The sequence below is a fragment of the Pristis pectinata genome, chromosome 30, assembly GCF_009764475.1.
Source record: "Pristis pectinata isolate sPriPec2 chromosome 30, sPriPec2.1.pri, whole genome shotgun sequence".
In the NCBI taxonomy this organism is placed as follows: domain Eukaryota; kingdom Metazoa; phylum Chordata; class Chondrichthyes; order Rhinopristiformes; family Pristidae; genus Pristis; species Pristis pectinata.
In genome coordinates, this window is record NC_067434.1 from 4310194 (window position 1) to 4335677 (window position 25484).

Below are 25484 nucleotides of genomic sequence, written 5' to 3' on the forward strand. Positions count from 1 at the left end.
CGTTTGGTCTCACCAATGTAGAGGAGGCCGCACTTGGAGCACCGAATGCAGTAGGTGATATTAAGGGAGGTGCGGGTGAATCTCTGTCTCACCTGAAAGCACTGCTTGGGTCCCTGCATGGAGGGACTCCTCTCTCTCCAGGCTTCACCTTCTGTTCACTGCTGTGTTTCTTCCCCCATCTACCTGCAATTCTGCATCCCACCTTGTACCTCCTCCAGCCCACTCCCAGCCCCCCTTATCCCCTCCCCTACCCTGACCTCTCCTCCGGCTCCCCCTTTTGTTATCTCCCCAACATGCACCTCCTACATTGCACTCTTCACCCCTCTATCACCCCCAAACCCCCCCTCACCCCTTTCCCCCTACCTCCCCCTCCCCCTACCCTTCCTCTTCTAGCCCCAACTCTAACCCCTGCCGAGTCTTCACCATCCCTCCCTGACCTCCCCCTCTCTGAGGCTGAGTGGTCTGTTCTCAGCAAAGGCCTCACCTTCGTACACCTGCACCCCCACCTCAATGAATTCCGGGCCCGGCACGATGCCGAGCTCGCCACGGCGCCTCTGCCTCCGCATCTTCTTCTTCAGTAAGAGGTCCTCTCTCCCTTCTAATGACCCGTTCTCCGGCCTCCAGCTCTCGTCTTCCACCTGGACTCCCCCACCAGGCCTGATGCCTTCCTGGGACGTATTCACAGCCAACTGTCAGCGCAACCTCCGTCGTCTCGACTTTTCTGCTCCCCTCACCCACTCCAACCTCAGCCCATCTGAACGCTCTGCTCTCCACTCCCTCCACACCAACCCTGACGTTGTCACCAAACCAGTGGACGAAGGTGGTGCCGTGGTAGTCTGGCGTACTGACCTCTACCCTGCAGAGGCCAGAAGCCAACTCTCGGGCACTTCCTCCTACTTACCCCTGAACCATGACACCACCAACGACCACCAGGACATTATCTCCCGCACCATCACTGACCTCATCACCTGGGGAGATCTCCCCCCCCCCCCCCCCACAGCTACAAACATGATAGTCCCGCAACCGAGGACTGTCCGCTTCTATCTCCTCCCCATGAACATTGAACTCTCCTACTTCAAGGAATCCCCACCCCTCCCAACCATGCCCCTTCTTCCCTTTCCTAGCCTATCTCTCTTTTTCCTACCCCCCTTTTTCTCGCTCTTTATCTTTGACCCATTCCCCAGTGGATCTGCTCTCCCCTCCTCCCCTGTACGTACCTTTCACTATCTCTTACCTGCATCTACCTATCACCTCCCTGTGCCCACCCCGCCTCTCCTCTTTTGTCCACCTATCACTGCTCCTATATATTGGGGTCCCCTTTTCCTATCTTTAGTGCTGAAGAAGGGTCCTGACCCAAAACGTTGACCGCCTGCTTTTCTCCACGGATGCTGCCTGGCCTGCTGAGTTCCTCCAGCATCATCGTGTTTTTCATCTAGATTCCAGCATCTGCAGTCCTTTGTTTCTCTTAAATTGTGAGGAAAGTTGAAAGCCAAGCCAAGGTTTGTATTCCCTGAGTAAGGGATAATCTAGAGGCATTAAAAATGTTTGAAGATTGGATGGGATAGGAATAGACCAAAATAAGGAGTCAGGGTTGGGCGACACAGTGACAAAGCAGGAAGAGCTGCTTTCCCACAGCTCCAATGGCCCGGGTTCCATCCGGACTTCTGGTGTGGAGTTTGCACGTTCTCCCTGTGACATACGTGGATTTCCTTCGGGTGCTCCAGTTTCCTCCCACATCCCAAAGAGTGCAGGTCGGTAGGTTAATTGGCTGCTGTAAGCTGTCCCTACTGAGTAAACGAATGATGGATCCAGAAGGGTTGATGGGAATGTGGGGAGAATAAAATGAGATTTGCGTCAGATCAGTGTAAGTGGGTCCTCAATGGTCACGTAGTCTCGTTGGATGAATGGCCTGTTTCTGTGCTGTATCACTGTCTAGCTCGATGACAATGGACTGAAAAGGTATATTTTTAAATTCATTTTTCAGGATCTGAGCATCGCTGTAAAGACCAGCATTTATTACCTTTCCCTGAATGCCCTTGAGAAGATGGTAAGTTGCCTTTTGAACCAATGCTCCCACAGTGCTTTTGGCGAGAGAGCTCCAGGACTTACACTCGATGATGAAGGACTGGCAATATATTTCTAACTCTGGATGGTGCTGCCCTTGTCTGTTTGGTGGTGGAGTTACAGGTTTGGGTGGAGCTTTTGGAGTAGTCTGGTACTATTTGTAGATGGGACAAACTGCAGTGGGTGGGCAGATGGACTGCAAATCAAGTCAGCTGCTTTGTCTGGGATGGTGTTGAGTTTCATGGGTGTTGTTGGATCTGCACTCATCCATTCATGTGAAGGGCATCCTGTCACACTCCTGACTTGTGGATTGTGTCGGTGACGGACAGGCTGAGGAATCACTCATATTCAGCACGCTCTTACAGACACTGCATTTCTGTGGCTGGTTGAATTTCTGGTCAGTGTTGATTCCCCAGCGACGGCAATGGTGCGGGACTCGGCGACGGCAATGGTGCGGGACTCGGCGACGGTAATGGTGCGGGACTCGGCGACGGTAACATTGTGGGACTCGGTGACAGTAATGCTGCAAGATACAGCAACAGTAATGTTGTGGGACTCAGTGACGGTAATGGTGCAGTACTCAGTGACAGTAGTGGTGCGGGACTCGGTGACGGTAATGGTGCGGGATTCGGCAACAGTGACGTAAATTAGTGCATTGTGCATGGTACTGCAGATGTGGTCTCACCAGTGCTCTATCTCACTGGTTACGTTTGCTATGTTTGAATTCAAATTCCCACATTGTGTTAATCTTCCTAATTCTTTGCTGATAACATGGCCATCTTTTTCGAATCACGCACCAGCACACCCAGATCCCTCTGCAATCTCTCACCATTTGGCTGACATGCTTCTTTTTTTTATTATTCATGGATAGAGGACTGGTTAACCAATAGAAGGCAGAGAGTTAGGATAAACGGGTGTTTCTCTGGTTGGCAATCAGTGGTGAGCAGGGTGCCGCAGGCGTCAGTGCTGGGCCCACAACTGTTCACAATTTACATTTACGATTTGGAAGAAGGGACCGAGTGTAACGTATCTAAGTTTGCTGTGCCTTCTTACTGAAACCTTTTTTTTAAAGAGCTTCTCGCACTCCCCTCACCTAAGACACTTACATAGAACAGTACAGCACAGAACAGGCCCTTCAGCCCACAATGTTGTGTCATCGGTCACTTACTCAGCCTCCTCTTGCCAAAGCCTCAGCCCCCCACTCTAACACTGAACCACTCCAACAATGGCCGTTCCAAAATGGCCGCTCCCCTTCACCCAAGCTACTCTTTATTGGCTGCTGCCAATTAGCTAATTAGCCAATTCTATTAACAATATGCAAGTTTGCCTCTTTAGGGGTCCTGCTCACTGAAGAAGAACACCAAGCACAGAGACTCACCTCTTTTGAAATCTCCCGCCTCTCATTCCAAGTCCTGGCTCCTGCTCACTGAAAATGAACACCAAGAACAAACACTCACTGCTTTTGAAATCTCCCGCTTCTCGTTCCGGTGCAATGAAAAACTTACTTGCAGCAGCATCACAGGCACGTAGCATCACATAAGCAACATTCACAAGAAAAACATAAATTATACACAACACTTCCAAGAAAGAACATAAATAGAAAAAAAAGTTGCAAAGTGATCAAAGTGGTCATAATGTTGCTGGTTGTGCCGGTTGGTTCAAGAACCGAATGGTTGAAGGGAAGTAGCTGTTCTTGAACCTGGTGGTGTGGGACTTCAGGCTTAGCTAACTCTGGAGTCCAGGTCTTCACTCCAACACATTGTTGGTCCTGTAGACTTTGCAATATCCGATGTTCTCAGCTGTTTCTCGATATCACATAGCATGCGTCAGATTGGTTGAAGACTGGCTTCTGTGGTGGCACATACCTTGGGTGGCAGCTGAGATGGCTCACCCACTGGGTGTATTTGTTAGTGAATGATTAATCCTTTAGCACTTACATACTGAGTTCTGCAATCATTGAGCATAGCGATGTACTTGGAAACACCTCTTCCCAGTAGCTGTGCAATTGTCCACCACCATTCATGATTAGGTATGGCAGGAAGAGATCTTTGATCTGATCCATTGTTTGTGGCGTAGCTGGCTGGTTTCAGGATTTCGTTTTCAGCAGATGACAGTTCATTTTGAGATGCACTTGGTTCTGCTCCTACCATTTCTTCCACAAAAGTGGACAAATGTGGGATTATCCATTTTGGCAGGAATAATAAAAAAAGAAGCATGTCAGCCAAATGGTGAGAGATTGCAGAGGGATCTGGGTGTGCTGGTGCATGATTCAAAAAAGAAAGCCATGTTATCAGCAAGAAATTAGGAAAGTTAACACAATGTGGGGATTTGAATTCAAATGTAGCAAGGTATGCTCCAGTGAGATAGAGCACAGGTGAGACCATATCTGCAGTACATGCACAATATAGGTCTCCCTGAAGGGTGTAAGTGCATTGGAAGCAGTTCAGAGGAGCGTTACTCAACTAATAGCTGGAATAAGTTGGTTTCTTATGAGGGAAGGCTAGACAGGCTCGGCTTGTCTCCGTTGGAGATTCAAAGAGTGAGACAGGACTTAATTAAAATATACAAAACCCTGAGGCATGGTGAGTGGGTGGGAGTGAAGAGATGTTTCCTCTTCTGGAAGAACCTGAAACAATGAGTCACTAGTTAAAATTAAAGGATTATAAGTCTTTGAAACTCTTCTTCAAAGGATTGTAGGAGTGGAGTGTTTGAAGGTTCTGAGGCAGAGGTAGATAAGGGGGAATATTTACTGCACGGAGATGATAGTGTGGAGGTAAGAGTGTGTTCAAATCAGCCATAATATCAAATGTCAGAGCAGGGAATTAATGGCTGACTCCTGCTCAGAATAGTGTGTTTGTGTGCACTCAGTGAGGTCAGGCCATTGGATTAACTATTTTCCTTTCGCTAGTTTCTATTTTCTAAACCGGGAGTGAATTCAGAAATCAGAGATGCAAAGGGACTTGGGAGTCTTAGTGCAGGATTCCCTAAAGGTTAACTTGCAGGTTGAGTCGGTAGTGAGGAAGGCAGATGCATTGTTTGCATTCATTTCGAGAGGACTAGAATATAAAAGCAAGGACGTAATGCTGAAGCTTTATAAGACGTTGGTCAGACCACATCTGGAGTATCGTGAGCAGTTTTGGGCCCCATATCTAAGGAAGGATGTGCTGGCGTTGGAGAGGGTCCAGAGGAGGTTTATAAAAATGATCCCAGGAATGAGACGGTTAACATATGAGGAGCATTTGATGGTTCTAGGCCTGTACTCACTGGAGCTTGGAAGGATGAGGGGGGAATCTCATTGAAACCTATCAAATATTGAAAGGCCTGGATAGAGTGGATGTCGAGAGGATGCTTCCAGTAGTGGGTCTAGGACCAGAGGGCACAGTCTCAGAATAGAAGGACGTCCCTTTAGAACTGAGATGAGGAGGAATTCCTTTAGCCAGAGGGTGGTGAATCTGAGAAATTCATTGTCGCAGATGGCTGTGGAGGCCAAGTCATTGGATGTATTTAAAGCAGAGGTTGATAGGTTCTTGATTAGTAAGGGTGTCAAAGGTTACGGGGAGAAGGCAGGAGAACGGGGTTGAGAGGGAAAAATAAATCAGCCATGATCGAATGGTGGAGTAGACTCGATGGGCCAATGGTGCAGCAATGGTTCTGGGAGACCTCCAGTCTCCCTGATAACTACATCTGCACCAGGTGCATCCAGCTGCAGCTCCTCACAAGGCCGTGTTAGGGAACTGGAGCTGCAGCTGGACGACCTTCGGCTCCTATGGGATACCGAGGAGTACACAGACAAGAGCTACAGGGAGGCAGTCACTCCGAGGCTGCAGGAGACAGGTAGCTGGGTGACTGTCAGGAGAAGGATGGAGAATAGGCAGGTAGTGCAGTGTTACCCCTGTGGCTGTTCCCCTCAATAACAAGTATACCGCTTTGGATGCTGTTGGGGGGGTGAACGTCCTACCAGAGGAAAGTCACAGTGACCAGGTCTCTGGCACTGAGCCTGGTCGTGTGGTGCAGAAGGGAAGTGGGGAGAAGAGGAGAGCGGTAGTGATCGGGGATTCCATCGTAAGGGGGGCAGACAGGAGATTCTGTGGACGTGAAAGAGACTCCCGGATGGTATGTTGCCTCCCTAGTGCCAGGGTCAGGGACGTCTCGGATTGGGTCCACAGCATTCTGAAGGGTGAGGGTGAACAGCCAGAGATGGTGGTACACATTGGTACCAATGACATAGGTAGGAAAAGAGATGAGGTCCTGAAGAGGGAATATAGGGAGTTAGGTAGGAAGCTGAAAAGCAGGACCTCAAGGGTAGTAATCTCTGGATTGCTGCCTGTGCCATGCGCTAGTGAGGGTAAGAATAGGATGATTTGGCAGATAAATGCATGGCTGAGAAATTGGTGCAGATTTTCAGATTTGTTGATCATTGGGATCTCTTCTAGAGAAGGTATAACCTGCACCTGAACTGGAGGGGGACCAATATTCTTGTGGGCAGGTTTGCTAGAACTGTTGGGGAGGGTTTAAACTAGTTTGGCAGGGGGATGGGAACCAGAGTGATAGGTCAGAGCGTGGTTCATTTACTGTACAAGTAGATGTAGAGTGTAGAAAGACTGTGAGGAAGGATAGGCAGTCGAAAGGGCCAAATTTCAGTCAGTTGGATGGGCTGAAGTGTGTCTACTTTAATGTGAGAAGTATCAGGAACAAGGCTGATGAACTTGGAGCGTGGGTGAGTACATGGAACTATGACGTGGTGGCCATTACAGAGACTTGGCTGTCCCAAGGGCAGGAATGGCTGCTGGATATTCCGGGGTTTAGATGTTTCAAAAGGGACAGGGACGGAGGTAAAAGAGGTGGGGGAGTGGCTTTGCTGATCAGGGACAGTGTCACAGCTGTAGAAAGGGAGGATGTCCTGGAGGGATCGTCCACTGAGTCAGTGTGGGTGGAAGTCAGAAACAGAAAGGGAGCGATCACTCTATTGGGAGTATTCTACAGACCCCCCCCCCCCCCCAATAACAACAGAAATGCTGAAGAGCAGATCGGGAGGCAGATTTTGGAGAGGTGCAAAAATAACAGGGTTGTTGTCATGGGTGATTTCAACTTCCCTAATACTGATTGGCACCTCCTTAGTGTAAAGGGGATGGATGGGACAGAGTTTGTTCGGTGTGTCCAGGAAGGATTCGTGACACAGTGTGTGGACAGGCCAACTAGAGGAGAGGGCATACTGGACGTGGTACAAGGCAATGAGCCTGATCAGGTTTCAGATCTCTCGGTGAGAGAGCATTCTGGAGATAGTGACCATAACTCCTTGACCTTTACCACAGCCTTGGAGAGGGATAGGAGCAGACAATATGGGAAGGTATTTAACTGGGGGAGGGGGCATTATGATGCTATTAGGCAGGAATTTCAGAGTGTAAATTGGGAACAGATGTTCTTGGGGAAGTGCACAGCAGAAATGTGGAGGTTGTTTAAGGAATACTTGCATGGGGCTCTGGATAAGTTTGTCCCATTGAGGCAGGGTAAGGATGGTAGAGTGAAGGCACCGTGGTTGACACGAGATGTAGAATATCTTGTCAAGAGGAAGAAAGAAGCTTACCTAAGGGTTAAAAAGCATGGATCAGACAGGGCTCTGGAGAGTTGCAAGGTAGTCAGGAGGGAGCTTAAGAATGGACTTAGGAGAGCTAGAAGGGGGCATGAGAAGACCTTGGCAAGGAAAATCCCAAGTCTTTCTACACATATGTGAAGAATAAGAGGATGACTAGAGTGAGGGTAGGACTGATCAGGGATAAAAGAGGCAACGTGCCTGGAGTCGGAAGAGGTAGGGGAGGTCCTTAATGAATACTTTGCTTTGGTATTCAGCAGAGAGAGAGACCTTGACGTTTGTGAGGATGGCGTATGACAGGCTGATACGCTAGGTCATGTCAATGTGAGGAAGGAGGATGTGCTGGAACTATTGAAAAACATTAGGACAGATAAGACACCGGGGCTGGATGGGATATATCCAAGGTTATTACAGGAAGCGAGGGAAGAGATTGCTGCGCCTTTGACAATGATCTTTGCTTCCTCACTGGCCACAGGAGTAGTGCCAGATGATTGGAGGGTGGCAAATGTTGTTTTTTTGTTTAAGAAAGGAAGTAGAGATAACCCTGGGAATTCCAGAGCAGTGAGTCTTACTTCAGTGGTGCGCAAATTACTGGAGAAGATTCTTAGAGACAGGGTTTATGGGCATTTAGAGACACATAGGCTGATTAGGGACAGTCAGCATGGTTTGTGAGGGGCAGGTCGTGCCTCACGAGCCTGATTGAATTCTTTGTGGATGTGACAAAGCACATTGATGAAGGTAGAGCAGTGGATGTGGTGTACATGGATTTTAGTAAGGTGTTTGATAAGATTCCTCATGGAAGGCTTATTCAGAAAGTCAGGAGGCATGGGATCCAGGGAAACTTGGCTGTGTGGATTCAGAACTGGCTCGCCCATAGAAGACAGAAGGTGGTGGTAGATGGAGCGTATTCTGCCTGGAGGTCGGTGACCAGTGGTGTTCCGCAGGGATCTGTTCTGGGACCCCTGCTCTTTATGATTTTTATAAATGACTTGGATGAGGATGTGGAAGGGTGGGTTAGTAAGTTTGTTGATGATACAAAGGTTGGTGGTGTTGTGGATAGTGTAGAAGGTTGCTGTAGATTACAATAGGATATTGATAGAATGCAGAGCTGGGCTGAGAAGTGGCAGATGGAGTTCAATCCAGATAAGTGTGAAGTGATACACTTTGGGAGATCGAATTCGAAGGTAGAATACAAGGTTAACGGCACACTGCTGTGTGGATGAATAGAGGGATCTTGGGGTCTAATTCCACAGATCCCTCAAGGTTACATCACAGGTCGTCAGGGTTGTTAAGAAGGCGTATGGAGTGTTGGCCTTCATTAGTCGGGGTATTCAAGAGCCGCGAGGTGATGTTGCAGCTCTATAGAACTCTGGTCAGACCACACTTGGAGTATTGTGTTCAGTTCTGGTTGCCTCATTATAGAAAGGATGTGGAAGCTTTAGAGAGGGTGCACAGGAGATTTACCAGGATGTTGCCTGGATTGGAGAACATGTCTTATGAGGAAAGGTTGAGAGAGCTAGAGTTTTTCTCTTTGGAGAGAAGGAGGATGAGAGGTGACTTGATAGAGGTGTACAAGATGATAAGAGGCATAGAATCAAGTGGACAGTCAGAGATTATTCCCAGGGCGACAATGGCTAACACAAGGGGACATAATTTTAAGGTGATTGGAGGAAGGTATAAGGGGGATGTCAGGGGTAAGTTTTTTACACAGAGAGTGGTGGATGCTTTGAACACACTGCCAGCAGAGGTTGTGGGGCAGGTACATTGGGGACATTTAAGAGACTCTTAGATAGACATATGAATGATAGAGAAATGGGGGGCTATGTGGGAGGGAAGGGTTAGATAGATCTTAAAGCAGGATAAAATGTCGACACAACATTGTGGGCTGAAGGGTCTGTACTGTGTTGTAGTGTTCTATGTTCTATGTCTTATGGTCTAACTATAATGTGGAGCGAGGGAAGTAACAGGCCATGACGTTACAGATGATGGTGTGCACATCAGCCACTGCTGATTGTCCACGGATCCTCATGGACGCCCGCCTTTGACTTACTGCCTTGTTCTGCGTCGATCCCACTGAGCACTGTTGTTGTGTCACGCAGTGCAATGGAGGGTGAAGGCAGGGCTTTGTCTCCACGGGGACTCTGCAGTGGTCACTCACACCAAGCTGAAATGGACAGATGATCCTCAACAGGTGGATTGGTGGGAATGATGTCAAGTAGGTTTATTCCTCATGTTGGTTTGATTACTACCAACCACAGGGGCTGTCTTGATAGCTATGTCCTTCAGGACACAGCAGCCAAGTCAAAGGTGGTGATACCAAACCACTGTTGGTGATGGACATTGAAGTCCCTCACCCAGAGTATATTCTGTTGAAACAAGAGAAGGATAAAAGCCAGACAGAACACCAAGCAGCAACCTAGGAACCAACTGCAGACACAACAATGCCTCTTCCAGTACAGTCGACCTTTCAAGTTCTTCCTCGCAAACTTCTGGTGACTGAAGATCATCCTGGCATCAGCCTAAGACAGTTATACTCAGAATCACGCCTCACACACAATATGACCAACTCCTCCATCACAATCTCTGGCTACGTCCTGTCTCACCAGCCGGACGGACTCATCAGTGGTATTACAGCAGGAGTGAGTAGCCCTGGGAAATGCTGTCATTGACTCCAGACCTCAGAGAGTCCCATGGCATCAGGACAAACATGGGCAGGGAGCCCTCTTCCTGATGACTACCTGCTGCCCTCTCTCGGCTGATGAATCAGTGCCCCTCCATGTTGAACATGCCTTGGAAGAAGCAGTGAAAGTGGATTGTGAGGAGGAACTGTCAAGGTCAACTCGACCGGGAGAGGTTTTGTTATGTCTGCATTCGGTGGCTAGGTATGTGCTGGTCGTTCTGCTTGGCTTTTATCCTTTTTCTGTTTCAATTGTGTGGCTTGCTGAGACCTTTCAGAAGGAGGTTATGAATCAACCCACTGGTGTAGACCTTAATCACCTGTGGGTCAGATTGGGTAAGGACGGCAGATCTCCTCCCCTCACTGGCATTAATGAACCGGATGGATTTTGGTGATACAGTCATAGAAGATAATCCAGAGGTTTGTGTTCATCATTACCACACTTATTTAAAAAAATCCAGATAGTTAATTCTATAATTCAATGGTTAATATTAGAGGCAGGATTTTGAGGTGTGATTCCAGCAAGCCTTTCTTTACACACAGCAGGGTGCATATCCTCATCCCAAGAAGCCACTGAGTTTGAGCTCTGATTGATGGATTGCTGTTGAGTTGGATCATTTGCAGCTGCAAAGCCAAGCCGGGAGAAGGGGTTAGATGGAGTTTAGCCATGGGTTAACCGAATGGCAAACGGGCTGAATATCTTTATTCTGTTCCAACATTCTTCAGAGTTTAACTTTGATTTTCCAGAAAATCCATGTGTCGAAAGTTGTAGGGAGAAGGTAGGTTGAACGAGGCATAACTTCCAGAACAATCTTGGTCAGCAGGTGTGTGTTGAATTGAGGTTAGCACAAGAAACTCTTGTTTATCTGGTATTCATGCATCGGGAATTCCAGATGTATGAAAATGAGCTCAAACAATGAATTTTTTATTTCAAGTGTTATGTAAAATATGTATGAAAAGACGTCTTTAGTTTATTTATGTTTACACATAAGAGCAATACAGTTGTAGGTTGAAGATTCATCACTTCACTTGACAGGGAGTACTGTTATTCGTTTGATTTATTTTTGCAGTATTTTACATTAATACTGGTTAGTCTTAAAATATGGCATTGTAGTGTAAAACATAGTTATTTAACAGTGTAAGGAAATGACATGCTGTTTGGCAATGTATCTAAAGGTTTATACATAGAAGACTAATGTTTGATGTACAGAAATGTCTTTGTTGAGTGATTTTCAATCAACCACCTCCCCCCCCCCCCCCCTGCCATTGGCTGAGAATGTCCTGTATGTTGATTTACAGCATTGTCAGATTTTCCATTGGTTGGTTTCCAAGCGTGGAATATCAGAGGAGCACAGCTTCAGCTACCTACCTCTAACTAGCTTAGTTACCCCTTGCATCATGTGGCTCCACCCTGAGTGTTTAGCCCAGTGTAACATACTCCAATTCCATCCTCCAGCTGTTCTCTCTACAGGTTCAGTGTACCCCAGTGTACACTTACAATGTACAATGTAACTTACTCTCACCTGGGGAAGGCTGCAGGTGTATCCTAAATTTGCTGTGAATAAATGTGGTTGATTGGATGAAGGATAAAATGAGGACAAAAAATGAGGACTTTTTGACAACACAGTCTTCACCGTTGAGTTAGGAAGAAGGCAAGGCTCATGACTCATAGTAAACAGCAAACAAAATCAATGTACTTAAAGTCAGAGGGCTAGTGATTTGTTCACATGACACCAAAGCAAAATGGCATTGTCTGTTGAAAGTCTACATTGAGGGAAAATGTATTGTAAGATCAACTCTGAGAAGTGTAAAAACCTCCTGGTCAACTGGACAGCAGCGTCACCTGCCTTCCTGGAAGCTTTTGAGACCTGGGCTATTTATGGCAGGCACCTCAAGGCACAGGAAATAGACCTCCGATGCTGTCTCCACAAAATCGGCTCATCACTAGAGGACAAGCAAACCAGGGGCAGTGTCCTCTCCCAAAGTTACACACTCATCATCTACACTTTGGTATTCCAGTATGAAATGCCAGACTGAGAAATGAGATGATTATTTTGACTTGCTGGCTTAATTCACTTGTTCAATACACTTGCATTATTCATTATCTTCTCCCTGATGTTCTTTAGACTGGATTACCCTGTCGATCTGTACACAAACTGTGGAAAATGTGGCTAATTACTGTTTAATCTAACAAATGGGACTTCACTTGCTCCAGGAGATCTTCAGGGGAATCTAAAACTCTTCGGATCTTAGTTGTTTAATTAGGTTTTTGTTTTGGGAGGAATGGTTAATCAATGCTGATTCCTAAATAATAGCTGTTTTCCATTAGATTGTTTTCTTTTGGATAGCTAAAGCTGTCTTTCCGAGGTTGGGGCAGGAGGTCTCAGTGAATCTGGGTGGTGGTCCCCACACAGGAAAGAATGGAATCCTTTGGGTTAAGGTCACATGCTTGGAATGATTGAACTTTTGCTGCTCCACAATCCTTCCTGTTGTCAACAGAAATTATTTACTATCAATCTTCTGGAGACTTGAAATATTCCTGAACTCTTCACCCAAGTACCTCCCAGGACCCTGTGAATTGAAAAGCAATTTGCAAGAGCTTTCTGCTCTTATCAAGTTAGGCTCTATCTGAAGGAGAGGGTGTTGGGCAGCCTCTTCACATATAACCACAGAGCGCATTCAACAACTCACAGGAAACAGAGGAATAGAACCTCCCAGCCCAAACTATAAGAAGAGGATGGGAGCAAACATCGCTCCCTCATTGTCCCCTTAGGTCACACATTGACCTTATGCCATGCATAGAAAGGATAAGATAAAATTTCTTTATTAGTCACATGTACAATGAAACACACAGTGAAATGCATCTTTTACGTAAAGTGTTCTGGGGGCAACCTGCAAGTGTCGCCACGCTTCTGGCGCCAACGTAGCATGCCCACAACTTCCTAACCCGTACATTTTTGGAATGTGGGAGGAAACCGGAGCACCCAGAGGAAACCCACGCAGACACAGGGAGAACGTACAAACTCTTTACAGACAGCGGCCGGAATTGAACCCGAGTCACTGGTGCTGTAAAAGGAGGGAATGCTGGTGGAAACCTATGTAAAATCCAAGCACTCTGCGGGAGGAACTCAGCGGGCTGAGCAGGATCTGTGGGGGGGTGGGGGGGGTGCAAAGGAATTGTCGACATTTTGTTCAGGACTGATGCAGGGTTTCGACCTGATCGACATTTCCTTTCCCTCCATAGGTGCCTCCTGACCCGTTGAGTTCCTCCAGCAGATTGTGTGTTGCTCCGGATTCCAGCACCTGCAGTCTCTTGTGTCTCCGATGTTAAATCCATTTGTTTTTTCTGTGAAACTATACCTTGTTTTCTTGTCCCAATATATTGACTTAACTTGGATTGTAGGGCTCACTCTAACCAGCAAGTGTGGGTCAATTACTTACTTTAATTGTGCAGTGGAGTAGGGGGTGAGGGAGAGGAGAGTTACAGCTCAACTCACATCCACCCTTGTGTGATACCTACATGCACAGTGCAACAGGATTGGCTCGCAGCAATTGGGAACGGGAACCCTTGGCATGTCATCCTCAAGGAACGTTTGCTGCCTGTACTTCCCCCACCAGCTCACACCATCACTGTATGCATCCAGTCAGAAGGTTACGTCTCACTTCAGAACTTTGCATGTGGTCCAGGCTGAACCTCTCACTGGGAAACATTAAACAAAGCTGCGTGGAAAAGTAAGGGGTGAGGAGAATGCAGAGAGACTGCAATGTGAAGAGAGTGGACAAGAAGTTCGAGGAAGGAATATATTGCAGGTGTGTGAAATTATTCACTATCACGGGTAAATGGTGTGGCTGAACATTTATTACACTTGAAAGAGAGTATTAGAGTCCAAGGTCAGCACTGCTACCAATTAAACCTTCCCACTTTCTGCCACTGTCCTTATCTCCCCACCCACTATCTCTTGCTGGACTCTCCCTCCTCACCTCCAAACACCTGTCCAACAATCCACAGCCCAGCTATCTCTCCAACTGCACTTGTCCTTAATCATCCCTTGCCTCTGGCCATCCTCTCTCTGACAACAGCCCTGCCCGAATACCCTCAACCTGCTTCCTCTGTGGTCTCTGCAAAGTTTTGAGCCTTGTGAGCCTTGAACATGGGAACTTCCCCAAGACAGCTTCCCTTCAAAGTTAAAGTCGTTTATTGTCATCTGACCAATTTCATGTGTGCACAGCTGCAATGAAAATCTTACTTGCAGCAGCATCACAGGCACAGAGCATCATATAAGCATCCACAAGAAAAACATAAATTAAACATAAATTGTACATTAGTTTTGTAAGAAAGAACGTGGTTAGAACAAAACCAAAACAAAGTCCACTTAATGCAAAGTAATCAAAGTGATCAAAGTGGTCACAGTGTTGCTAAACTGTAGAGATGAGGGTTTTGCCTGTTGGTTCAAGAACCAAATGGTTGAAGGGAAGTCGCTGTTCTTGAACCTGGTGGTGTGGGACTTCAGGCTTCTGTACCTCCTGCCCGATGATAGCTGCGAAAAGGTGGCTTGGCCCGAATGGTGGGGATCTTTGACAATGGATGTTGCCTTCTTGAGGCAGAGCCTCCTGTAGACACGTCTGTAGATGGTGGGGAAGGATGTGGTGTATTTGGTAGTAGGTGAGATAGGGGTTGCTGTGGGCCAGTTTTGGGGGATCCCTGATCTAGAATTAGGGGACAGACTCAGGATAAGGACTCAACCATTTTGGATTGAACTGAGGAGAATTTTTTTCTTATGTGCATTATGGGTCTTGAGAATTCTGTTCTCTGGGGAGCCGTGGATGTTTAATCAATGTACTTATGATTGAGGGCAATATATTTTTGATCCTGACACAAATCACATGGGGAGAGGGGAGTTTTTTTAAGTGACAGAGCAGATTCAGTTCTCCTATGGCTGACTCCTGTTCCTGCTGCTTATGTCCTGAATTGTCAGGCCTCGCACTAGGAAATCAAATTTTCCCTGAAACTATTTGAAAGAAGGGCATGGCTGTTATTCTGGCCAGTGTTCATCTACCCAAATCCTGTTGGCCCCAAGCCCTCTGTGACTACTAGTTGCCACAGTAGTCCATTCCCTTGCTCGACTGGTGCTCTCTGTGCTGGGTCATTGCTCAACTGGTATCACACATGCAGATTATCCGGTCGTTATCACGTTGCTGCTGGGGCTATCGTATTGTGCGCAAACTGACACAAATTTACAACAGTGACTGCACTTCAAAGCTTTCTTCAGTTGTAAATGACTTGTGACATCCTAAGCTTATGAAAAGTGTCATACCATTGTGTTCATTCTTTAAACATGGACCTTTTTAGCTTTGCAAGTTTTGGTTACTTTTCCAAACTATATTAATTTGCAGGATTGGCAGAGAGGGGTGCAGTGATTCTTGAGTTCGTTAGGAGGATTTTTATGAAATAATAATTTGTTAATGTTATTAATCATCTTGTACAATTATTTATTGAACCAATAGTGCCTCATCACCCAAGATCCAGGTTGGTAACAATAGCCACTTTAAGAATGATAGTTACTGTCATTGTTCAGTTAAGATTGTGCTTCATCACAGTGAGAAAAGATAACAGTGTGTCCTGTGATTGCCAGGGTTAGTTCACAGCTGAGTGCAGTCAAACTGTTTCCAGATCTGTGGGTGAGATTTCCTTATCTCGGTGGCTCTCGCTGTGATTTAGTTTGGAAGATGATTGGGTGCCCTTTGCTGCAAAATATTTCAATGACCCTCAGTTAAACTAGGACAGAAAAATGTGAAAACTTCTGGCAAAACAGGAAGCTATAATTGGAAATGAAACTGGTATGGAATGTTCAAATTCTTCATCCCACCTGTGAGTAGCTCTCTGAGATTTGAACATAACAAGTAATAAAGCTCATATCTCGCACAATAACTAATACTCAGGGCGATGAAAGCCTTGGGCTGATGTTTTCGCAAAGTCTGCTTGCATGGTGCCAATAATTGACTCCTTGTTCTGCAGTGCACAGACTTTTTAAGGTCTGCAGCACAGTAGCTGCTGGCTTTATCAGCTCTGCTACCATAAATGGAATCAAATCTCTCAGTAGACAGCAGCATTGCGCACTTAAGAAGTGGAATGGGCTCTGGGATATTTAAAGTTATTTGCTGCATCGCAAAGCTGCCCTTCTCAGGGAGAGATTAATCACTGAAAAATGTTATCTTCACAGAGGTAAAGATTCTCTGAGTGCAAAACAAAATAACTAAAGTGAGCTTTCGTTGCCGCCAGCTTCCCCGAGGGCACGTCCCAGCTCAATTCGCATACATAAGATTCATGGGCCTCTTGCTGGGGAGAAGCTGCGGTGGCTTTATGTCATCTTCTCACCAGCCACCTACCCTGCAGCCAGAGGGAAGATGCCCCCTAACCTGCCTCATACAATAGCCAGGCCACCCTTTCCCAACAGGTACGGGAACAATCCACTCCTGTATTCACCCAGGGGAAACCCAAGCATTCACAGGGAGAACGTGCAGTATTCAGTATTCAGAGCTTGTGCTCTGGTTTCTGCTTTCCTCGTTGCCTGATGTCAACCATGGCCCGTTGGCTAACACTCTCAGCTCTATCAGGGGTCATGGGTTTGAATCCCTCTCCGGAGACCTGAGCATAAACTCCAAACAGATGATCCATTCCCAACTCTAGATAGGGAAGGATTCCCAAGGGAACCCTCTAATCAGTGAGCCTTTAAGGTTCCTACAGCCGAATATGGAACAAGACTGTTTGACTTAAGAATGGAGACCTCACTAATATCTAAGCAGTTGGAGGAATTGGAATACATTCCTCCATTCTCTAAATACTGCCACCTCTGTCTCAGATGGACGTTCTGGTACAGATCTGAAGGGTTGAAATGTGACCTTAGCAGTTCATCCATGATTGGTTTGGTGCAGGACGAAACAGCCAGAGTTTATGGTAACATAGTGAAGGTCCTTCAGTAATGGGGTACTGGGTGCTGATGAGGCTTCCCTCCATAAGAAGACTACTTGAAGGGTGCATTGAGGGTTTACTCAAATGATATCTGGGATTAGAGAGATATACACCATGATGATTAGAATGGACTTGCACTCTGGAGTTTAGAAAAATGAAAATGATCTTCTTGTAATGCTTAAAGTTCTTGGATGCATTTTCAGGGTGGATACTGACTACCTAGACCAGGGAGTCTCCAGATGAGGGATCAGCCAGCTCAGACTTCCATGAGCAAAATTTCCACCTATATAGTCATGCTTCTTTGAGAATTGAACAAATGGTACGAGGAATGTTTACAGAAGTGCAGCTAGGGATTGCAGGGTGGTGTAGGCTTCACAGATCAGGAGCATATTAGGGCAATAGTTGGACAAATCAGCTTGAAAGTGAAGGATTACCACAATAGCAAAATGGATTCTTTGTTGCTTCAAAGAAGGTGCATAATAGAGAGATTTCATTAAATTGTACTGATAGTTAGCACCTCCATGACTCAAGAAACAAGAAGTCTGTAAACAGGGTTTCAGATGACTGCCTGATTATTGAAGCTTTATTTGATTCTATTGTCCCTTGTTAAAGTTAGAGCCCATATTACGGTGCAGTAACTGTGGAGATTGATGAAGGTTAATATCTTGACCAAGTTCCTTTGCCAAAAACTTCCACTGAAGCATCCCACTTACCTCACAAGCAGCTTTCCTTCTGCGTTAAGGATCAATAAACAGAAGGAAACTTCACCTTCCTTTCCAAATTTGATTATTACAATAAAATAAGTTGAGTAGAATGTATTTTTGTAGCCCAACAGTGCTCAATATTCCTCTTCCAACTGCACATTTTTGTAATTCTAATGCCTTCTCGATGAGAAACAAGAAGAAAAAGGCAACTTTCTTGAATACTGAGTTACAGGAACCTCAACTCTCATTGCTTTCAATGTCTGCTCGGAAGTTGTTGTGGGGAAGGGACTGGGGTTCTGTTTCAGGAACAGCTTCTTCCGCTCCACCATCAGATTTCTGAACGTTCCGTGAACCCATGAACACTACCTCTTTTGCACTATTTAGTTTATTTCTTTTTTGGTAACTAATAGTAATTTGTATGTCTTGCACTGTATTGTTGCTGCAAAACAACGAATGTCATGACATATGTCAGTGATAATAAACCTGAATCTGATTCTGATTCTGTGGTCTCTCCTACTGACTTCCGCAGGGATGGTATTGGTTGTGGTTTCTGCCTGTGCATGTCCCTGGGCAGCACAGCGACACAGCTGGCAGAGTTGCTCCCTCACAACTCCAGTGAGCCAGGTTCAATCCTGACTTTTGGTGCTGTCTATGTGAAGTTTGCCGGGTGCTCTGATTTCCTCCCACATCCCAAATACATGCAGGTCGGTATGTTAATTGAACACTGTAATAAGTTGCCCCTAATGTGTAGGTGAATGTAATCTGGGGGGAGTTGATGGGAATATGGGGAGGGTAAGTTACAGGGATAATGGGATTGTTCTGGGTCTGAAATGGCCTTCCTTGTTGTCTGGGGAATCTAGGATATGTCGCTAGAAGTTTATTGCTTACTTCACTTTTACGTCCTACGGTTTTACAGGAAATTGGAGACATATATCTTGATACCTACCATTACTTTGGAAACAATTGCTAAGAAATGGGGACATTTCAACACATTAAAGGTGCTGTAGAAATTATTTTTTGATGTCGAAAGGTTTGTGTCTTGTCTACTCATGGAAAGATTTACAGTTAAAAAATAATGCACTTTCTTTCATTTGTTCGCCTTAGTTGTGTCTTTTTTAAAGATCGTTCTACCAGACCCACAGTACGAGGGAGTTGCTCTCTGAGTGAAATGTAGGATCCAGTAACACATACAGGTCAACTTCCCCTTCTGAAATTCCATTCTGTTGACTGCTCTCTTAAACAGTCACATGTTTTACCCATCACTGTAAAGTCTTTCTTAATGAAATTCTGACAGCAGATCCAACCAATGATATTTGTTCATCTAACCACAAAATGATTCTGTGAATTCCTTAAGGTGAGAGTTAGTTGGCTGGGGTGGGAGAGGTGGGGTGGTGTGAGAAGGGTCACATATTAGAGAGTGAGAATTACCTGTACCGGATTGGGATGAGTTTGGGGTGCATCAGAATATGGAAATTAGGCTGTGTAACATGTCCCTGCAGTAGATTGTGGTATATGTCTGCAATCCACTAGGCTATGGCATGTGTCTGTCCCAGATGGTACTGTGGGGTGTGTCTGTACAAGACTGTACTGTGGCGTGTGTCTGTACCAGACTATACTGTGGGTGTATATGTATCAGACAGTACTGTGGGGTGTGTCTGTACCAGACAGTACTGTGGGGTGTGTCTGTACCAGACAGTACTGTGGGGTTTGTCTGTATCAGACTGTACTGTGGGGTGTGTCAGTACCAGACTGTGCTATGTGTGGGGTGTGTCTGTATCTGATTGTGCTCTGTATGGGGTGACTCTGTATTCAGTTGTGTTGTGTATGGAGTGTGCCTGTATCCGACCTGTGCTGGACATGGGGTCTGCCTGTAATGGATTTACTGAGTGTGGGTTGAATGGACCCAATGATAGAGACATTACCACTTCAGCAGAATCGCCTCAGACCTGGAGTGTGGTGATCAGGAGAGCTCCAATGTAAGGAATTCTGAGTGTTGGGCAGACCAGAGGATTCTCCAATTTCTACCAATAATGAAATACAGATTCCACATTGGTAGCCAAAGTGGATAATGTGAATTATGTGGTTGAAATTTCATCTCTGCAACTTACCTAATTAAGTTCAGATGTTTAGTGGTTAAAGCTATTCCACAAAAAAAGTTCAGTGATGCCACTTCAACTCTCGGAATATGCCTTCAGCAGTCTTAACCAGGGCCTAATCTGCTCCATACACACACTCAGCAGAAGCTGTCAATCAGCTCCACCAGCAGCTAATTACGGATGTTGAAAAATTGACGCTGCTAAATTTGATTGGATTTACTTTCGGAAGAACAAACAGGGGATCACGGAATTCCACTGTGCACCCTGTATCTCCCTCACTTGTCAATAGCGAATGATTCTTTCTCCATTAGACCCTCAGCTCTGGAAGTCACTCTCCAGACCTCAATCCCTCTCTGTTTCATCAGTCCTTCAACACGTTGTTTAAAATCCCCACCTTCAGTGCAAACTCTGACTCAGTTGGCAATAATTTTGGTTCTTTGTGAAAAGGCTGTGGCTCGAACCACTTCAGAGACTTGAGTGCAGAAATCCAGGCTGACAAACCAGTGTAGCCTGAAATGAAGGAGTACAGAAGCAGCAGCTTGCCATAGGCTTCCTTCAGCCTGATGTATTGGTGTTGGTGTTGGTTTATTATTGTCACTTGTACCGAGGCCCAGTGAAAAGCTTGTCTTACAAACCGATCGTACAGGTCAATTCATTACACAGTGCAGTTACATTGAGTCAGTACAGAGTCCATTGAGGTAGTACAGGTAAAAACAATAACAGTAAAGTGTCACAGCTACAGAGAAAGTGCAGTGCAATAAAGTGAGAGGTCACAACAAGGTAGATCGTGAGGTCATAGTCCATCTCATTGTATAAGGGAACTGTTCAATAGTCTTATCACAGTGGGGTAGGAGCTGTCCTTAAGTCTGGTGGTACGTGCCCTCAGGCTCCTGTATCTTCTACCCGATGGAAGAGGAGAGAAGAGAGAATGTCATTCAGTAATTTCAACCCTGATGCTTTCTGCTTCAGTTTCCATTCTAATTCCTGTCGCCTTTTATCCATTAATGTCCAACAAACCATCACTCCACAGTCTCTGAGCATCTGCCCTGGTTGTTCCTCCCCCCACCCACCTGTCGGAGTTGTCTATGTCTCAATGAGATCACATTCTAAGTTCCTCTGAGTAAAGGCCAAACTTTTTCACTCTTCCCTGATCACTCCCTAGGAAGGGTCGGTGTTGGGGCCGCTTCTTTTTACACTGTATATCAATGATTTAGATTATGGAGTAAATGGTTTTGTGGCTAAGTTTGCAGATGAAATCAAGATAGGTGGAGGAGTAGGGAGTATTGAAGAAACAGGAAGGTTGCAGAGAGACTTAGACAGTTTAGGAGAATGGGCAAAGAAATGGTAGATGAGATTCAATGTTGAGAAATGTGCGATTGTACACCTTGGAAGAAGAAATAAATGGGCAGATTATTATCTAGAAGGGGAGAAAATTCAAAGCACAGAAGTACAAAGGGACTTGGGGGTACTCATGCAGGATACCCTAAAAGTTAACCACCAGGTTGGATCGGTGGTAAGGAAAGCGAATGCTATGCTGGCATCCATTTCGAGAGGTATAGTGTATAAAAGTAAGGATGTGTTGATGAGGCTCTATGGGGCACTGGTGACACCTCATTTGGAATACTGTGTGCAGTTTTGGGCCCCTTATCTTAGGAAGGATGTACTGATGTTGGAGAGGGTTCAGCGAGGATTTACGAGGATGATCCCTGGAATGAAAGGGCTTACATACGATGAGCAATTGTCGGCTCTTGGACTGTATTCATTGGAGTACAGAAGAATGAGAGGGGACCTCATAGAAACATTTTGAATGTTGAAAGGACTGGACAGAGTAGATGTGGCTAAGTTGTTTCCCTTGGTGGGTGAGTCCAGGACTAGAGGGCACAGTCTTAGAATTAGAGGGTACCCATTTAGAACAGAAATGAGAAGAAATTTCTTTATCCAGAGGGTCGTGGATTTATGGAATTCATTGCCCCATACAGCCATGGAGGCTCGATCATTGGGGGTGTTTAAGGAGGAGATTGATAGGTATCTAATTAATCAGGATATCAAGGGATATGGGGAAAAGGCCGGAAATTGGGGCTGGATGGGAATAGTTTAGCTCATGGTGAAGTGACGGAGCAGACTCAATGGGCCAAATGGCCTCCTTCTGCTCCTTTGTCTTGTGATCTTGTGAATTAACCCAGCCGATGTAAGCTATGGCATGGAGATCAAAGCTGCACCGAGTTCTCCAGAGATTCACTGGTGCCTTGCACAAATTGCGGCAATGCTAGGAAAACAAATAAAACTGCCGATGATGGAATCTGAAGCAAAAACAGAAAATGCCAGAAGAACTCAGCCAGTCCAGTAGCATCTGTGGAAAGAGAAACCCGTCAACGTTTTGGGTCACTGACTCTTCCTCAGAGTCGGGGGGAGGGTTACGGTTACAGTTTCCAAAGCAGCGCTGGGAAACATGTGGGACAAAAGACTATACAGAGATAGGTTAAGGCATCAGCTGATAAGGAGCATGAATACTGACCATTAGGAAGACATTTAATATAAATGAGGAGAGAAAGGGACATGATAATGGGAAACCATGAAAGACCAGTTTACCTGAAGTTGGAGAATTCAATGTTCATTCCAGAAGGTTCCAAAGTGACCAGGTAACAGTAGGTTTAGTGGTCGGTGAGAGTGATTGAGGAGGTGAACCTTTCCGAGCAAATTCCACCCTTTGGTTTTCTATTCTTTTGACCAAAATGAATCTCACATTTTCAAACATTACACCCCACTTTACCTTCATTTAACCTGCCCATACATATCCCTCTGCTTCCTTCTCACACTTCCCTGCCGTGCTTTGTCGCATTGCTGGATTTGGATAGATTACAAGTGCTTTTCCCGAGGACTGAGGGAGCGCTGCCCTGTAGGCGGCACTGTCTTCCAGACAAGATATTGACCTGAGTGGGCCTGCTCTCTGAGATGAGTGATCTGATGGCACTATTGGGCAGAAGAGCCATTCATGGTAGTCTGGCCAACGTTGCTTGTCCAATCTACATTGCAACAAGATCTGTATAATCTTTGTGGGACTTCATTGAACAAGTGGCTGCTCTGCTTTCTACATTCGAACAAGAGTAGATGTCCTTGGCTGGAAGTTGCTTTGGAATGTAACAGCACTACATAACTTCAGCTGTTTCTGCCATGTCTTTAACCAGACATTTGGCCACTTCTCCTAATTTCTCCTACTTTGCCTTGGAACCAGTATTTATTTGACTGCTCTTGTAAAGTGCCTTGGGCTTGCCTACTGCTTCAAGAGCGTGATGTAAATGTTGGACTGGATCACTCCACACTTACCCATTGTGGCTCCATAGGATCTGGAGGTCTGGATCCAACGATTAGCCCCTGAGATGGAATGAGGCAAGGATAACATCTCGGCCTTAGAAGGAAGATCCACCCTGATAATCAGAAACATACAGATAAGATAAGATATCTTTATCACATGTAGATCAAAATACACAGTGAAATGCATCTTTTCCATTTAAATAGATTTAAATATTTTTTTAAAAATTAAGTTAAAAATAAGTTGACTTAAAATAGCCTAATGTACTATATTATGCAAAAAAGAAAAAAACATTAAAAATAAATGTCATTACTCTTTCAATCTAGTTTGCAACTTCTTCGTGTGAACTGGTTTTCACTATACTTGAGGCGCTCAATGTGAAGTGCATTTGACCTCCCAGCTCAGGAAGCTTGTGTTTTCCCATTAAACTCAACGCTGAGTCCACCAGTAGGTAGTTAGATCAGGATCCAATTTCCAGCTCGGTGTGCAGGCATGAAGGTCAGAGGTGAGCTGACATGCTCATAGCAGTTGTCCAGTGGGTAGTTGATGAGGACATAGGTGTAAGGTAAGGGACGAGAGACTTAGAGGGGATCTGAGGAAAATTGTTTTCACCCAGAGGCTGGTTGGAACCTGCAACCCACTGCTGAATGACTGGGGGAGGCACAGACTCTCACAACTTATGAGCAGTATCCGGATGAGCACTTGGATCACCAAAGTGTAGAAAGATTTGGGCCAAGTGCAGGTAAACGTGATTAGTATAGTTAGGTACTTGATGGTCAACATGGATGTGAAAGGCTGAATGGTGTGTTCTGTGCTGTGTGACCCTGTGACATTACATTGTGTGCTGAGCTCATTATATCTGTAATATACTCTCTACAGAACGGTACAATCTGGTCTATTTTTGTCAAGGCCCAGACCCAGAGAAAAAAGACGCCTGGTGCCTGAGAGATAGCAGAGGTTTCTGAGAGGAGCAAAGGCTGATTTGCTGCTCTGGTCTAGGCTGCAGCTCAGAGCAAGTCATCTGAGATCTGTCTTCCCGTCCCAGTGCAATGAATCTGCAGCGGACATCACTGCTTCCCCTGGGGCTGACCCTTATCAATCACCATCAGCTCACATGGACAGAGATAAGAAAGGGAAATGGTGCTGCTGAAAATATCTCTGATAAAGCCCAGCTCCAAAATAGTTTCAATTATTTAAATAGTCTCTTGATCTAATTTTAAGTATATAGTTAATGTGTATTTAATTCCTTACAGCGGTAATGGCAACAAATGTTTGTTTTAAGTGAGTAAATCAACTTCATTTTCAGAAAACTCTTTTAACCAGCAACCAACAGGCAGTTCCACAACTGCAGCTCCTCTGTATCTGGTAGTTGTGTGTGTCCGAGTATCCTGGCCTCCTGTATATCCTTCTCCCTTCATCTCCTGCCTTCAGCCATCCAAGGAAATCTGTACAAATCCCTCCCAAAACTTTTCTTTCTCCTTCCATCTCCCTCTTCTATTTTAACATTTATCCTTGACCAACCTTTTGTGACAACCCTTCCCACTTCCTTCTTCTTAGTCCTGATATCTGAATCTTCTAAATGATATAGTGCTGGTGTCAGAGACAGAGAGAGATCCGGGGTACATGTGCACAAACCACAGGAATCTCAGGTTTAATAAGGCACAGTACAGTGTCATGGATGAATATGATCAATTGCCAGAAGATTAAGGAAATGCTGGCCATTATATATGGAGGACAAGGAGCAGGTTGCAATGTGCAAACTCTGGCTAGGCTACACATGGAGTAAGGTGAGCCTCTGGGAATTCCAAAGACGTACAGGTTAGGAAGTTGTGGGCATGCTATGTTGGTACCGGAAGCATGGCAACACTTGCAGGCAGCCCCCAGAACACTACGCAAAAAGATGCATTTCACTGTGTGTTTTGATGTACATATGACTAATAAAGGAATCTTATCTTATCTTACAGGACTCACAGGTTCATAGAATCATAGAAATGTACAGCACAGAAATGGGCTCTTATGGCTCCCCTCAGCCATGTCCACCATGATACTGACCTGCGCTAATTCTGCTTACCC

The 25484-nt window shown here is 45.5% G+C and overlaps 1 protein-coding gene across 5 annotated transcripts in view; it reads left to right on the forward strand.

Annotated features, from left to right (window-relative positions):
- Nucleotides 1–25484, forward strand: part of LOC127584774 (sorbin and SH3 domain-containing protein 1) — a 345097-nt gene that overhangs the window by 47087 nt on the left and 272526 nt on the right. For 2 of the 5 annotated variants that reach the window (XM_052041712.1, XM_052041726.1), the window contains exon 2: nucleotides 1985–2047. The exons of the other annotated variants lie outside the window; for them this stretch is intronic. The gene's annotated coding sequence lies outside the window, so the exon portion shown is untranslated. The remainder of the gene's footprint in view (nucleotides 1–1984; nucleotides 2048–25484) is intronic. 5 annotated transcript variants of the gene reach the window in all.